This window comes from Stenella coeruleoalba, assembly GCF_951394435.1.
Source record: "Stenella coeruleoalba genome assembly, chromosome: 9".
NCBI lineage: Eukaryota > Metazoa > Chordata > Mammalia > Artiodactyla > Delphinidae > Stenella > Stenella coeruleoalba.
Window position 1 is genome coordinate 96,676,466 of NC_137155.1, and position 14,794 is coordinate 96,691,259.

The 14,794-nt window shown below is 37.5% G+C and overlaps 1 long non-coding RNA gene across 1 annotated transcript in view; it reads right to left on the reverse strand.

Moving 5' to 3' along the window:
* Positions 1-14,794, reverse strand: part of LOC307191244 — a 136,936-nt gene that overhangs the window by 58,369 nt on the left and 63,773 nt on the right. Inside the window, exon 2 of the long non-coding RNA XR_013829666.1 lies at positions 973-1,078. This is a non-coding gene — a long non-coding RNA (uncharacterized lncRNA). The remainder of the gene's footprint in view (positions 1-972; positions 1,079-14,794) is intronic.

Below are 14,794 nucleotides of genomic sequence, written 5' to 3' on the forward strand. Positions count from 1 at the left end.
TGTTTGTATATTCTGTACCTAAAGTTTTAGAAAGTAGTGTATTTTCTTTTCCCTAACTGTTAATGAGAAAATGATTTCACTGCATTTGTCATCTTTTCAACAGATTATTACAAACCAAATGCAAGGCATTATAAGCTAGAACTTTTGTTTATTCTCTTTCTTAGTCTTCTGTAAATATGATTCCAGTGACGGAAAAGCATTCTACATCATATGTGATATATGTAAGGGTGAGTGGTTATACCAACTATAAGGCACATCAGTGCCTTTATAAGATAAAATCAGTTTATCAATCTCATTAAAAAATGCAAGTCATTTTTAATCAAGTGGGATTATTTTCACTCAAGTAATTCCAAATGTGTTATGTATAATGGTCATGAGAAACTCGTAAAAGGAAAGTAAATGTTACTCTTCTGAACATACATATGGAAATTTGGATTTCAATCAATGTTTCTTTTTTTCTCTTCATCTCTACAACTCTAATGAAACCATCTTGACCTAGGAAAACGAATAGACTTGGAGTGGCTAAATCTTTAGAATCACAAGTCTTGGCCTAAGTATTAAGTTCTAGCTTCAAAAAGAAAGAAAACATATGGAAACAATGAGCACCTAGGCCTGCAAAGGAAATCAAAACAGAGCACTTACATCATTCATTGTTAACTACACAAATGACCAAAAAGTGAAGCTACCTGTGATAAAACAGAATTAGTTGAGTAACCAAATGGTACAGGGGTCAGTTTGCTTTCTTTTTTTTTTTTCTTTGAAGCTTAAATCATGTGGTTGGTTCAGTTTGGTTACAATTATCATGAAGAATCTACTTAATTTCTGTGTTCTCCAACTATGTATGTGGTACATGTCATATAAAATCTTTTACTTTTAAGAAGCCAAATAAGGAGTGTCCTAGTCTGTTTGAGCTGCTATAACAGAAATACCACAGACAGGGTGACTTATAAATAACAGAAACTTATTTCTTACAGTTCTGGAGGCTGGAAGTCTGAGAGCAGGGTGCCAGCACGGTCTGATTCTTGTAAGGACCTCTTCTGACTCGCTGACTGCTGACTTCTCCTTGTAGCTGCATGTGCTGGAATGCAGAGAAAAGAAGCAAGAGCTTTGTGACTTTTCTGTGGGCTCCTCCCTCATGACCTCATTTAATTCTAATTGCTTCCCAAAGGCCCCCCCACCTCTAAAAGCAATCACGCTGGGAGAGTAGGGTTTCAACCTTTGAATGGGGGGCAGGGGGTGGACACAAACATTCAGTCTATAACAATGAGTTTGGCGCTTGGAATAAGTCGTGTTGGCTAACCAGTTTCTGATTAAAATAGTGTCAGGAATTAGTTATTCTATTTCCCAATTACCTAGTATTGGGGATCACATCATGATCAAGAAACCTAAAAGAGAAATATATTCCTTGGGGAAAAAAAATGGGGATACCTGCAATTAAATAACTCAAAATGCCATTCATTAAAGACATATTTACTGGGATTTTCCTGGTGGCGCAGTGGTTAAGAATCCGCCTGCCAATGCAGGGGACACGGGTTCGAGCCCTGGTCCAGAAAGATCCCACATGCCATGGAGCAACTAAGCCCATGTGCCACAACTACTGAGCCTGTGTGCTGCAACTACTGAAGCCCACATGCTTGGAACCCATCCTCTGCAACAAGAGAAGCCACAGCAATGAGAAGCCTGCGCACTGCAATGAAGAGTAGCCCCTGTTCGCTGCAACTAGAGAAAGCCCAGGCATAGCAACAAAGACCCAGTGCAGCCAAAAAATAAAAAAAAAAATTTTTAATTTTTAAAAAAGACATTTACTGAATGTCAAGAATTTTCAGGACATTACACTAGATGCTGTTGAGGATACAGAGGTGATTAACATGATGTTTCTGCCCTCTCTGGCTAATATTGGTTGATTTTAATTTGATTTTAATGATGCTATTCTCAGCTGATGACTTTAAAGATAAGCAGATTTTCCATGACTATCTAATGTGTACCAATAATAGCTTTATTCTTGTTATATGTCTGTGTGAAGAGACAGTTTTATTCTTTTCTTGACATTTATGGCATACATGTACCTGTGCTCTGTGAAAGGTTACCTAAATCAAATTTATTCCAAATAGCCAACATTTAACATTAAAAGTGTGAAAAGCAAGGTAAGATTCTCAGTAGGTCAACTTTGAATTGATTGACTGAATTATAACCAGGGAATGATGAATTACACATTCCCTTTTAATTTCAAATATTGGCTAATTGATTCTATAACTCATTCTGTTGTTCAATAGAATTACTGCCATACACTTACCTTTTGATTTCGATCAAAATATTTTCAGTCATTTGTAACTCCATTGTTACAGTTTCTTGGTTCATGTTAATATAAGCTTTGGAAGGTATTCCATTGTTTGTTTGGGTGATTATGCACAATCAGGGACAAGGACAAAGTGGTTACCTACTTATAAAAAAAAAAAGCCATCTGGGCTTCCCTGGTGGCACAGTGGTTGAGAGTCCGCCTGCCGATGCAGGGGTCACGGGATCGTGCCCCGGTCCGGGAAGATCCCACATGCCACGGAGCAGCTGGGCCCGTGACATGGCCGCTGAGCTTGCGCGTCCGGAGCCTGTGCTCCGCACCGGGAGAGGCCACAACAGTGAGAGGCCCGTGTACCGCAACAAAAAAAAGCCATCAAAATTTTCCAGTGGAGAAATTAAGACTGAAAAATAGAATTTGATAGATGTCTTGGAGTTGAACACAAGGGTCTAAACTAAGAGAAGATATCAGGATGTTTTTGTAACTTAATGTTGGATTTTATATCCATAGACACAAGCTCTTTCTACGAGCTACTCCAGCCCTCATCCCTGACTTCAAGGGCAGACACCATAGCACACATGTGTCGTTTGGTATGTGTATACCCTACTTCTTTAAAAAGTACAATCACTTACCACACAACATCTTAATAAGCTGGAACAGAAGACAAATCAAGGAGGAAAGGAAGAATACATACCATCAGGATTAACCTATATTTTCTATAATTTGACTATAATAGTTAACTCTGCACCTGCTGGCAGCCAACACATAAAAGGAAATACAAACCTTACATAGATCTTATTAGAAAGAAAGAACTGTACCTCAAGCAATTAATGTTTTTCTGATGGCATTAAAATCTACAAATTCTTGCTCGGGTCTTAAGATGGAGAAGTGGGCACTACTCTCAACAAATCTTATGACACCAGATTCAAAAATGGAGTTCTTAAGTCTAGGGACATAAAATTAAATCCAGTGAAGGTTTTTTCTAACCATATGATACAGGGAGAGAGCTTTCTGATTATCTAAATTGATTTGCTTTGGCTTCCCATAAACTAGTCAGTATATTACTTTAGTTATGTTTAGTGATTCTCCTTTCCTACTCACCCAATTTTGCAAAAACATAGCACCAAATTTATGTTTCACTTTTCATTTACTGATCACCTGAAACCTTGTTTCTATCTCCACTACTTTAACAGAAATTCTGTAAGTTAAATCTTGTCTTTTTTATGCCCAGATCTCCTGGAAATTGTTCACCTTTTACCTAGTGGATACTCTCTGCTACACTTTATACCTGTTAAACATTCACTCTCAAAGCTCTCTCTTCCCTTGATTTCCACAATACCTTGCTTATTTGTTCTTCTCATGCTACCCTGTTCCTCCTATGTCTCCATCATGAACGTCTTCTATCTTAAATGTTGATACTCTGTGGTTACCACCTTCACCTACTACTCTTAACTCGATGCATTCTATTAAGTTTATGCTGTCCATTATCATTCTTTCAACAACCAGATGACTTCCAACTTTAAATTTCCTAATCAGCTACCTAGGTCATTGGATTTATACCTAGTTCTCTGCTATAGTTATAGTTGAAAATATCATAATGCCTCAAACTGAATTTTCCTCCATTTTTAAGACTGACTCCTCTTCTTCCATTTTTCTTTTTTCAACCTATATCTTCAGCTCATTTGGGCAGTATCACCATACTTCCATCCCATTCCTTAAGCTAGAAATCCAGCCATCATCTTTGACTTCTCTTTTCAGTGCCCATTTAATCAATTATCAAGTTCAAGACCTCCCGATGTTTATTTCTTAAAATGTCCAATAACCCAATGTTTTTCTCCATCTTTATTTACCCCAAGTTCTGGCTATCATATCTGTTATTCATGTGATTGGAGTTTATTATTGTCTGTAGTTAACGCCCCAGGGAATACTCATCAGTGTGAGCTCCCCCAGAGGTCACTATTTTTGCACCAAGACCTGGCCCCACCCAACAGCCTGCAGCCTCCGGTGCTGGGATGCCTCAGGCAAAACAATGAACAGGATGAGAACATAGCCTCACACACCAGCAGACAGGCTGCCTAAAGTCATCCTGAGCCAACAGCCACCTATAAACAAAACCCCTTGACACAGCCCCACCCACGAGAGGGACAAAACCCAGCTCCACCCACCAGTGGGAAGACACCAGTCCCTCCCACCAGGAAGCCTGCACAAGCCCTTGGACCAACCTCACCACCAGGGGGCAGACACCGGAACCAAGAAGAGCTATAGTCTTGCAGCCTGAGGAAGGGAGACCACAAACAGAGAAAGTTAGACAAAATGAGACAGCAGAGAAATATGTTCCAGGTGAAGGAACAAGATAAAACACCAGAAGAACAACTAAGTGAAGTGGAGATACGCAATCTACCTGAAAAAGAATTCAGAGTAACAATAGTAAAGTTGATCCAAGATCACGGAAAAAAGAACGGAGGCACAGACCGAGAGGATACAAGAAATGTTTAATAAAGAGTTAGAAGCTTAAAAGAACAGATATGAACAGTACAATAACAAATGAAAAATACACTAGAAGGACTCAATATCAGAATAAATGAGGCAGAAGAACAAATAAATGAGCTGGAAGATAGATTGGTGGAAATCACTGCTGTGGAACAGAATAAAGAAAGAAGAGTGAAAAGTAATGAGGACAGTCTGAAACCTCTGGGACAACATTAAACACATCAACATTTGCATTATAGGGGGCCAAGAGGAGGAGAGAGAGAGAAAGGGCCTGAGAAAATATTTGAAGGGATTATAGCCAAAAACTTCCCTAACATGGGAAAGGAAACACTCACTGAAGTCCAGGAAGCACAGAGTCCCATTGAGGATAAACCCAAGGAGGAACACACCGAGACACACATAAATCAAACTGACAAAAGTTAAAGACAAAGAGAAAATATCAAAAGCAAAAAGGGAAAAGCAACAAATAACATACAAGGGAATCCCCACAAGGTTATCAGCTGGTTTTTCAGCAGAAAGTCTGCAGGCCAGAAGGGAGTGGTACAGTATATTTAAAGTGATGAAAGTGAAGAAGCTACAACCAAGAATACTCTACCCAGCAAGGCTCTCGTTCAGATTTGACAGAGAAATCAAAAGCTTTACAGACAAGCAAAAGCTAAGAGAATTTAGTACCACCAAACCAGCTTTACAACAAATGCTAAAGGAACTTCTCTAGATGGAAAAGAAAATGCCACAAATATAAACAAGAAAATTACTAATGGGAAAGCTCACTGGTAAAGGCAAACATACAATTATGGTAGGAAATCATCCACACACAAATATGATATCAAAACCAGCAATCATGAGAAGAGTACAAATGCAGGATATTGGAAATGCATTCGAAATTAAGAGACCAGCAATTTAAAACAATCTTGTATATATAGAGACTGCTATAATAAAACCCCATAGTAACCACAAACCAAAAATCTACAGTAGATACGCACACAAAAAAGAAAAGCAATCCAAACACAACACTAAAGATAGTCATCAAATCACAAGAGAACAAAAGAGGAAGGGAAGAAAAAAGACCTACAAAAACAAACCCAAAACAACAAGATGGAAATAAGAACATACATATCAATAATTACCTTGAATGTAAATGGATTAAATGCTCCAACCAAAAGACATAGACTGGCTTAATGGATAAAAAGAAAAGACCCATATATATGCTGTCTAGAAGAGACCCACTTCAGATCTAGGGACACATACAGACTGAAATTGAGGGGATGGAAAAAGGTATTCCATGCAATGGCAATCAAAAGAAAGCTGGAGTAGCAATACTCGTATCAGACAAAATAGTTGTTAAAATAAAGACTGTTACAAGAGACAAACAAGAACACTACAAAATGATCAAGGGATCAATCCAAGAAGAAGATACAACAATTGTAAATAAATATACATCCAACACAGCATTTGCCTTATATATCAAGGTGCTCCTAACAGTCATAAAAGGAGAAATAGACAGTAACACAATAATAGTGGGGGACTTTAACACCCAACTTTCATCAATGTACACCTCATCCAGACAGGAAATCAATAAGGAAACAGAGCCTTAAATGACACATTAGACCAGATGGACTGAATTGATATTGGTATAACATTCCATCCCAAAGCAGCAGAGTACGCATTCTTCTCAAGCGTACATGGAACAGTCTCCAGAATAGATCACATTCTGGGCTACAAAGCAAGGCTAAGTAAAATTAAGAAGACAGAAATCATATCAACCATCTTCTCCGGCCACAACACTATGAGATTAGAAATCAACTACAAGAAAAGACCTGTAAAAAAAACCCCACAATCATGTGGAGCCTAAACAACGTTACTAAAAAACCAGTGAATTACTAAAGAAATCAAAGAGGAAATAAAAAATTGCCTAGAGACAAATGAAAATGAAAACACAACAATCCAAAAGCTATGGGAAGCAGAAAAGAAGTTATAAGAGGGAGATTTATAGCAATAAAATCGTACCTCAGGAAACAAGAAAAATCTCAAATAAAAAAACCTAACCTTACACCTAAAGCAACTAGTGAAAGAAGAACAAACAAGACCCAAAGTTAGTGGAAGAAAAGAAATCATAAAGATCAGAGCAGAAATAAATGAAATAGAGGTGAAGAAAACAATAGAAAAGACCAATGAAACTAAAAGCTGGATCTTTGAAAGAATGAAACTGATAAACCTTTAGCCAGACTCATCAAAACAAAAAGGGAGAGGGCTCAAATCAATAAAATTAGAAATGAAAAAGAAGATGTTACAGCTGAAACCACAGAAATACAAAGGGTCATAAGAGACTACTACAAGCAACTATATGCCAATAAATTGGACAAACTAAAAGAAATGAGCAAATTCTTAGAGGAATACAATATTCCAAGAATGAACCAGGAAGAAATAGAAAATATGAACAGATCAATCACAAGTATCAAAATTGAAACTGATTTATAAACTTCCAACAAACAAAAGTCCAGGACCAGATGGCTTCACAGGCAAATTCTATCAAACATTCAGAAAAAAGTTAACACCTATCCTTCTGAAACTCTTCCAAGAAAATTGCAAAGGAAGGAACACTCCCAAACTCATTCTCTAAGGCTATCGTCAACCTTGATACCAAAACCAAATGAAGATACCACACAAAAAAGAAAATTACAGGCCAATATCACTGATAAACACAGATGCAAAAGTCACCAACAAAAACCTAGAAAACTGAATCCAACAATATATTAAAAGAATCATACACCATGATCAAATGGGATTTATCCCAGGGATGCAAGGATTTTTCAATATCTGCAAATCAATCAGTGTGATATACCACATTAACAAATTGAAGAATAAAAACCATATGATCATCTCAATAGATGCAGAAAAAGCTTTCAACAAAATTCAACACCCATTTATGATTAAAAAAACCCCTCTAGAAAGTGGGCATAGAGGGAACCTATTTCAATGTAATAAACGCCATATATGACAGACCCACAGCTAACATCATACTCAATGGTGAAAACTGAAAGCATTTCCTCTAAGCTCAGGAACAAGACAAGGATGTCCACCCTTGCCACATTTATTCAACATGGTTTGGAAGTCCTAACCATGACAATAATAGAAGAAAAAGAAAGAAAAGGAATCCAAACTGGAAAAGAATTAAAACTGTTACCGTTTGCAGGTGACACAATACTATACATAGAAAATCCTAAAGTCACCACCAGAAAACTACTAGAGCTCATCAATGAATTTGGTAAAGTTGAAGGATACAAAATTAATACAGAGAAATCTTTTGTATTTCTATACATTAACAACAAAAGAGCAGAAAGAGACATTAAGGAAACAATCCTGTTTACCAATACATGAAAAATAATAAAATACCTAAGAATAAGCCTACCTAAGGAGGGAAAAGACCTGTACTCTGAAAAATATAAGACACTGTGAAAGAAACTGAAGATGACACTAACAGATGGAAAGATATACTGTGTTCTTGGATTGGAAGAATCAGTATTGTCAAAATGACTATACTACCCAAGGCGATCTACAGATTCAATGCAATCCCTATTAAATTACCAATGGCATTTTTCATAGAACTAGGGCAAAAACATTTTTAATTTGTATGGAAAGACAGAAGACCCTGAATAGAGCAATCCTGATAAAGAAAAATGGAGCTGGAGGAATCAGGCTCCCTGACATCAGACTGTACTACAAAGCTACAGTTATCAAAACAGTATGGTAGTGGCACAAAAAGAGAAATATAGATCAAAGAAACAGGATAGAAAGCCCAGGAATAAACCCACACACCTATGGTCAGTTAATGTATAACAAAGGAGGTGAAAATATACAATGAAGAAAAGACAGTGTCTTCAATAAGTGGTGCTGGGAAAACTGGAGAGCTACATGTAAAAGAATAAAATTGGAACATTCTCTAACATTCACACACAAAAATAAAATCAAAATGGATTAAAGGCCTAAATGTAAGACCAGACACTATAAGACTCTTAGAGGAAAACATAGAACACTCTTTGATGTAAATCACAGCAATATCTTCTTGGATCCACCTCTTAGAGTAATGGAAATAAAAACAAAAATAAACAAATGGGACCTAATTAAACTTAAAAGCTTTTGCACAGCAAAGGAAGCCACAAACAAAACAAAAAGACAACCCACAGAATGGGAGAAAATATTTGCAAACAAAACTACTGACAATGGATTAATCTCCAAAATATACAAACAGCTCATGCAGCTCAGTATCAAAAAACAAACAACCCAATCAAAAAATGGGCAGGAGATCTAAATAGACATTTCTCCAAAGAAGACATAGAGATGGCCAATGGGCATGTGAAAAGATGCACAACATCACTAATTATTAGAGAAATGCAAATCAAAACAATGAGGTATCCCCTCTCACCAGTCAGAATGGCCATCATCAAAAAGTCTACAAACAATAAATGCAGGAGAGGGTGTGGAGAAAAGGGAACCCTCCTACATTGTTGGTGGGAATGTAAATTGGTACAACTGTTATGGAGAATACTATGGAGGTTCCTTAAAAAATTAAAAATATAACTGTCATATTATCCAGCAATCCCACTCCTGGGCATATACCCAGAGAAAACCATAGTTTGAAAAGAAACATGCACCCCAATGTTCACTGCAGCACTATTTACGGTAGCCAAGACATGGAAGCAACCTAAATGTCCATCAACAGAGGAATGGATAAAGAAGATATGGTACATATATACAATGGAATATTACTCAACCATAAAATGAATGAAATAATGCCATTTGCAGCAACATGGATAAACCCAGAGATGAGCATACTAAGTAAGCCAGAGAAAGAAAAATATCACATGATATCACTTATACGTGGAATCTATAAAAATGATACAAATGAACTTATTTACAAAACAGAAACAGACTCACAGACATAGAACACAAACTTAGGGTTACCAAAGGGTAAAGTTGAGGGGAAGGGATAAATTAGGAGTTTGGGATTAACATATACACACTACTATATATAAAATAGATAATCAACAAGGACCTACTGTATAACACAGGGAACTCTGCTCAATAATCTGTAATAACCTATATGGGAAAGCAATCTGAAAAAGAATGAATATACGTATAACTGAATCACTTTGCTGTACACCTGAAACTAACACAACATTGTAAATCAACTATAGTCTAATATAAAATAAAAATTAAATTAAAAAAAAACTTCCAGGTTTTATTCAGTTTCCATTTTTTTTCTTCCAGACAACTTACATTCTAATCTACTTTAACTACAAAGCTAACAGTGTCATACCCTGCTTCATGCTTTAAAATGTGCCAACCCCCAACTATTTGGAGTTTTGTACGTACACTATGCTGCTTCTCGCCAGCCTGCTACAGCACTTTGGTACATATGCCATGCTTCTGTTCTTCTTTGACTCATCTTTTGAGAGCAGAGGTATCACCTCCTGTTCTTACTGTACTTATCATATAGTTTTAATGTCATTTATTTGTATTTTTGCTTTTCTCATAATTTAAGTTCATGCAGTGCTTAATACATGTGTAACGAATGCCTGAGTGGATGAATTGTGAATGCATCTAAGAGAATTTAAAATTTGGAGTAGAGCAACTGAGGAGAGTATATTCATTAGTTTTCTCCGGGAACAGTTTTTAAAGACCTTTTAGAAACTGGATAGCCAATAGCTTAATACTATTTTGAGGTTCCAAAGAGGGAACTTTTAAATACAGTTAGCATTAGATTTTTATCCTCAGGTGCCACATGATAATATTTATTATAACCTCCTTGATAACTAGCATTGATTTGAAAAATTCAGATTTTATTTTAGCGAATGAGTCAGTCACATGGTTTAGTCAGCCTAAGGTATACTTGGACATTTACTTAAGCTATGCGTATACTACTTTTATACATATGGTATCTCCCGTCTTAACCAGATGCTATTTTAACAGTTCCTGACACAGGCTGTTCCAATGTCCCAATAAAATATCTATGAGGAAACTAGAGAAAAGAAGTGGAAGGTCATGATGAGACAAGTAGAACTGACTTTGATCTGTTGTGTGGAGGGAATTTCATTCCCTGTAAGGCAGATGATATTAGATTAATAAAAACAAATGGGGGCTTCCCTGGTGGCGCAGTGGTTGAGAGTCCGCCTGCCGATGCAGGGGACGCGGGTTCGTGCCCCGGTCCGGGAAGATCCCACATGCTGCGGAGTGGCTGGGCCCGTGAGCCATGGCCACTGAGCCTGCGTGTCCAGAGGCTGTGCTCCGCAACGGGAGAGGCCACAGCAGTGAAAGGCCCGCGTATCGCAAAAAAAAACAAACAAAAAAAATGGGATCACCCATGATGTTTCTGCCAGAAACAGGCCTGGCATGGGCACCTGAAAGTAGAAGAGAAACAGTTTGTATTTCTTTTCCTGTCCCCTAGGTCAGAAAGATTTGTCCTGTACCAGCTATAAAACCAGACGGGCATTCACCAGGTGGATGCTGACTTTTCAAAGTAACCAGACTAATGTCTCCAGCCCTCCAATAGTACCTTCTTCCAACTTCCATTCAGAGATAATACTAATGACTGGAAGGACATGGAGGATGGGAGTCATCCTGGGAAGCAAGGGGTCTCTAAACAGACAGGTGCTACTGCAATGGGAGCTGGGGGAGTTTGCATCTCCATAAACCCTAGCAATTGCCATTTTTCATGGGCTCCATTACTTAATACTGTCATGGGATTGGGGGTAAGTACAGATGGAAAAAAATTTGTTCTAGATACAAAAACCAGTAAATAATATAGAATTGTGTAAAACACTCTATAACTCAAGACATCACTAGCAGGCACAGAGAACTAACTATGCCTCCAACAGGGGTCAGTCCTCTCTACTCTGACCTCTGAAATGTGTCCTCAAAAATGCCCTATTGGCACAGCAAGCCCAACAAACTGCAATTCATCCTGCTAACCTCCTTAATCGTATTGATGGTAACATCATATTACAGTCATTCTGCCTCAGAGTTTTTCAACTTTTATTTTCTTCCCAACATCTAGTTACTTGTCACCTCCTTCCCAAATTCCGGTACATACCTGACTGTCTTTCCCCATGGCCACCCAAATGCTTATCATCACTCAATGAAATGAGTGAATTAGCTTCCAAAATGCCATTTATGATCCAGACATACATTTTTTTTTCTCAAGCCAGCCTGAGTCTGGCATGATCTTATTAGTCATAGTAAAGCACAACTCTGATCACATCACTCCACTCACGCTTTTCAATACTTCTCCACTGTGAATCTCGAGAAGCCAGAAATGACTAGCCAGACAAGGCTGTATTTTGTGTCTTTTGATCCTTTTGTTCTATGAAGAAGGAACCAGGACTCATGAAGTAGCCCTGTGAAATATAGTGAGAACCAAAAGTCCACATGAATGATAGAGATGCTGATGTTACAGCGCTTTTCAGATTTTTAGACTCAGCACCTTTTGGACAAAATAAAGAACCTCTGGATTGCTTACACCAGTCATTCACCATCAAGAAAATAAAAAGAATTTTGATACATGACAAATTTTGAAAGACAAATACCATGTATACTGTAACTCTTTGGACTACTCTGTAATATTGAGGACGTCCTAATGAGTATAAATTTACCATACATCACACTGTAAGAAGCAATAATGATGAAAACTGTCAAGGTTCTCTGAAATTTAAGTTGAAATATTACTCATATCAAAAGCATTGCTGATTCCATTGCAATGAGGAAACATCTCAGAGATCATTTAATGGAGTAAGATTCCCTCCATAGAGAAGATAGAAAAAGACATACATAAACCCTATGCAGTTGAAAGAGGACATATTGCTGGATAGCTCACTGAGGGATCGGCAGTTTAAATGCTAAACCTTGTTAGCTGTGTACAGGAAAGTTAAATATTAATTCCAGGATTTACTGGTCTTAAAATACTCAAGATTAAACCTTCCAAGATCAAAGACTTTGTGTCAAGTCAGATCCACCTAATGGAAATATGTGGCCCTTCTGCTGTTAGATTAATAAAATCTCACTCATCCTTCAAATTCTTCTCCTTTTAAACCCTTCCTGACTACTCTGGCCTGAAGTCCTTCATCCACACTCTGGACTTTGGCTTAAATATTTATTTGATGATGAACCATGGATCTTCTATGAGATGCTATTACTCAGTTTTTGTTTTAAACTGTACATTTCTTATGCACATTTTCACACGTATATCAATCTGCCTCCTTCTCTACACACAGAATATGTCTCTTCCCCCCCCACCATGAAACCACCAACGGGTGAAAAATAAGGAGGAGGAGGGACACAGAGGAAGAAATCACACGTGTGCCTGGAACTGGCCCTGAGTTCACCCACAGCATTTGTACGCAAGAATTCAGGAGGGAGTGTGCAGTAACGATACCCCTACATCTCAGGATGACCTCTTGAGCATTCAGGATGGAACAGGTTGACTCTCCTACTGTGTTCATCACAGTGCTCAGCAGATAAAACTGTGTAAGAGTCTCTAGCAGTTAGGACTAGTAGAACAAGCTCTCTAACAGTCTATAATCAGCATCAATACTGTTTTGCAAACCTATCAAACTTTTCCCAACTTCCTTTCGCAAGCTAATCAGAATGACATGAATACCTGGATCAATGATAGGTCAAATTAATCCTAATATCACTGCTTACATGGAGTGGAGAAGTCTTTTATGCCCCTACTCCAGATGGGAATCTAAAAGCTTTTCATAAGGCAGCTCTCCACGTTTAGTAGAATGTCCATGTTCGTGCCGATAGCTACTTCTGAAAGGAACCTCTTTTTCTCAGGGTAATGATTCCCTTAATGAGGACTTTTCTGAAGATACTCACCTGGAAGGTCAGAAAGCCTACCCTGGGTCAACTTCAAGACATAATTAAGTAGGAATTGAAGGTCATTCACCTCATCACTTGGAAAATAAGTATTTCTCAACATAAAAGGGTAATTAAATATGATGCCTTCAGTGCCTCAGCAATGCCTATACTGCTTAGCATTGTAGTTTTAATACACGTTTCAAAAGTTTCCTGCTTGCTCTGTCACTGGTCATTGCAATTATTTTAATTAATCATGAAACAGACATTTACTGAGCATTTATGATAAATCAGGTATCATGCTAGGTGGATGGTCAATGACTTTTCTTAAAATATTTATATTCTTTAAAATAGGAAATTTGTAATATGTACAACATTGTATAACTTCTTCCTCTTTTTCCCAGTTCTGCCATTTACTAGTTGTGTGAAATGATCAAGATAGATCACACACACACACACACACAACTTTGTCTTAGAATCGTATTCTTTTATCTTTTCATCTCAATCCAATCTCTTATGTCATTTTACTCCTCCACTGAGACCATATCTTCTTTCATCCTACTGAGAGAAACAAGCACTTTATAACAATTACTTCTCGCTCCTACATTCAATGATTTGTGGATATACACTCTTCTTCTTAAACTTTAAGATAATGTTCTCCTTCCTCCATTGAAAAAATGTACTTTTTTTTTCTTTTTTGATTTCTTTTTTTTTCCTCTTCAACCCCAAATGTGTGGAGGAATACACAGACTTGATGTTGAGAAGGTGAGTTGATTACCACTTTCAGTGTGTTAGGTGCCCTTAAAGGTTGAAGGAAACCCAAGTTAGGCATATGGGTAGGGTAGGCTTATGGGTATAGCTCTTATTTCCAATTCTAATATCAAAGATAAGCATTTAGTGCAACCCTGAGTAACTGAGGTGAGATCTTTTCCTTTTTCTCATTGCCTCCATACCTATAAAAAATTAAAATACTTTGTCCAGAATATACTATTCTGACCACAAATCTGATTATAAAGGTTTACATGTAGAGAATATACTAGTTTCCATCCTACCTTTCAAGTCCTTCTGTGGTAGAGTAATACCCCCATCCCCAAAGATGCTCATATCCTAATCCCTGGAACCTTTGAATGTGTTACCTTACATAGCAAATGGGACTTT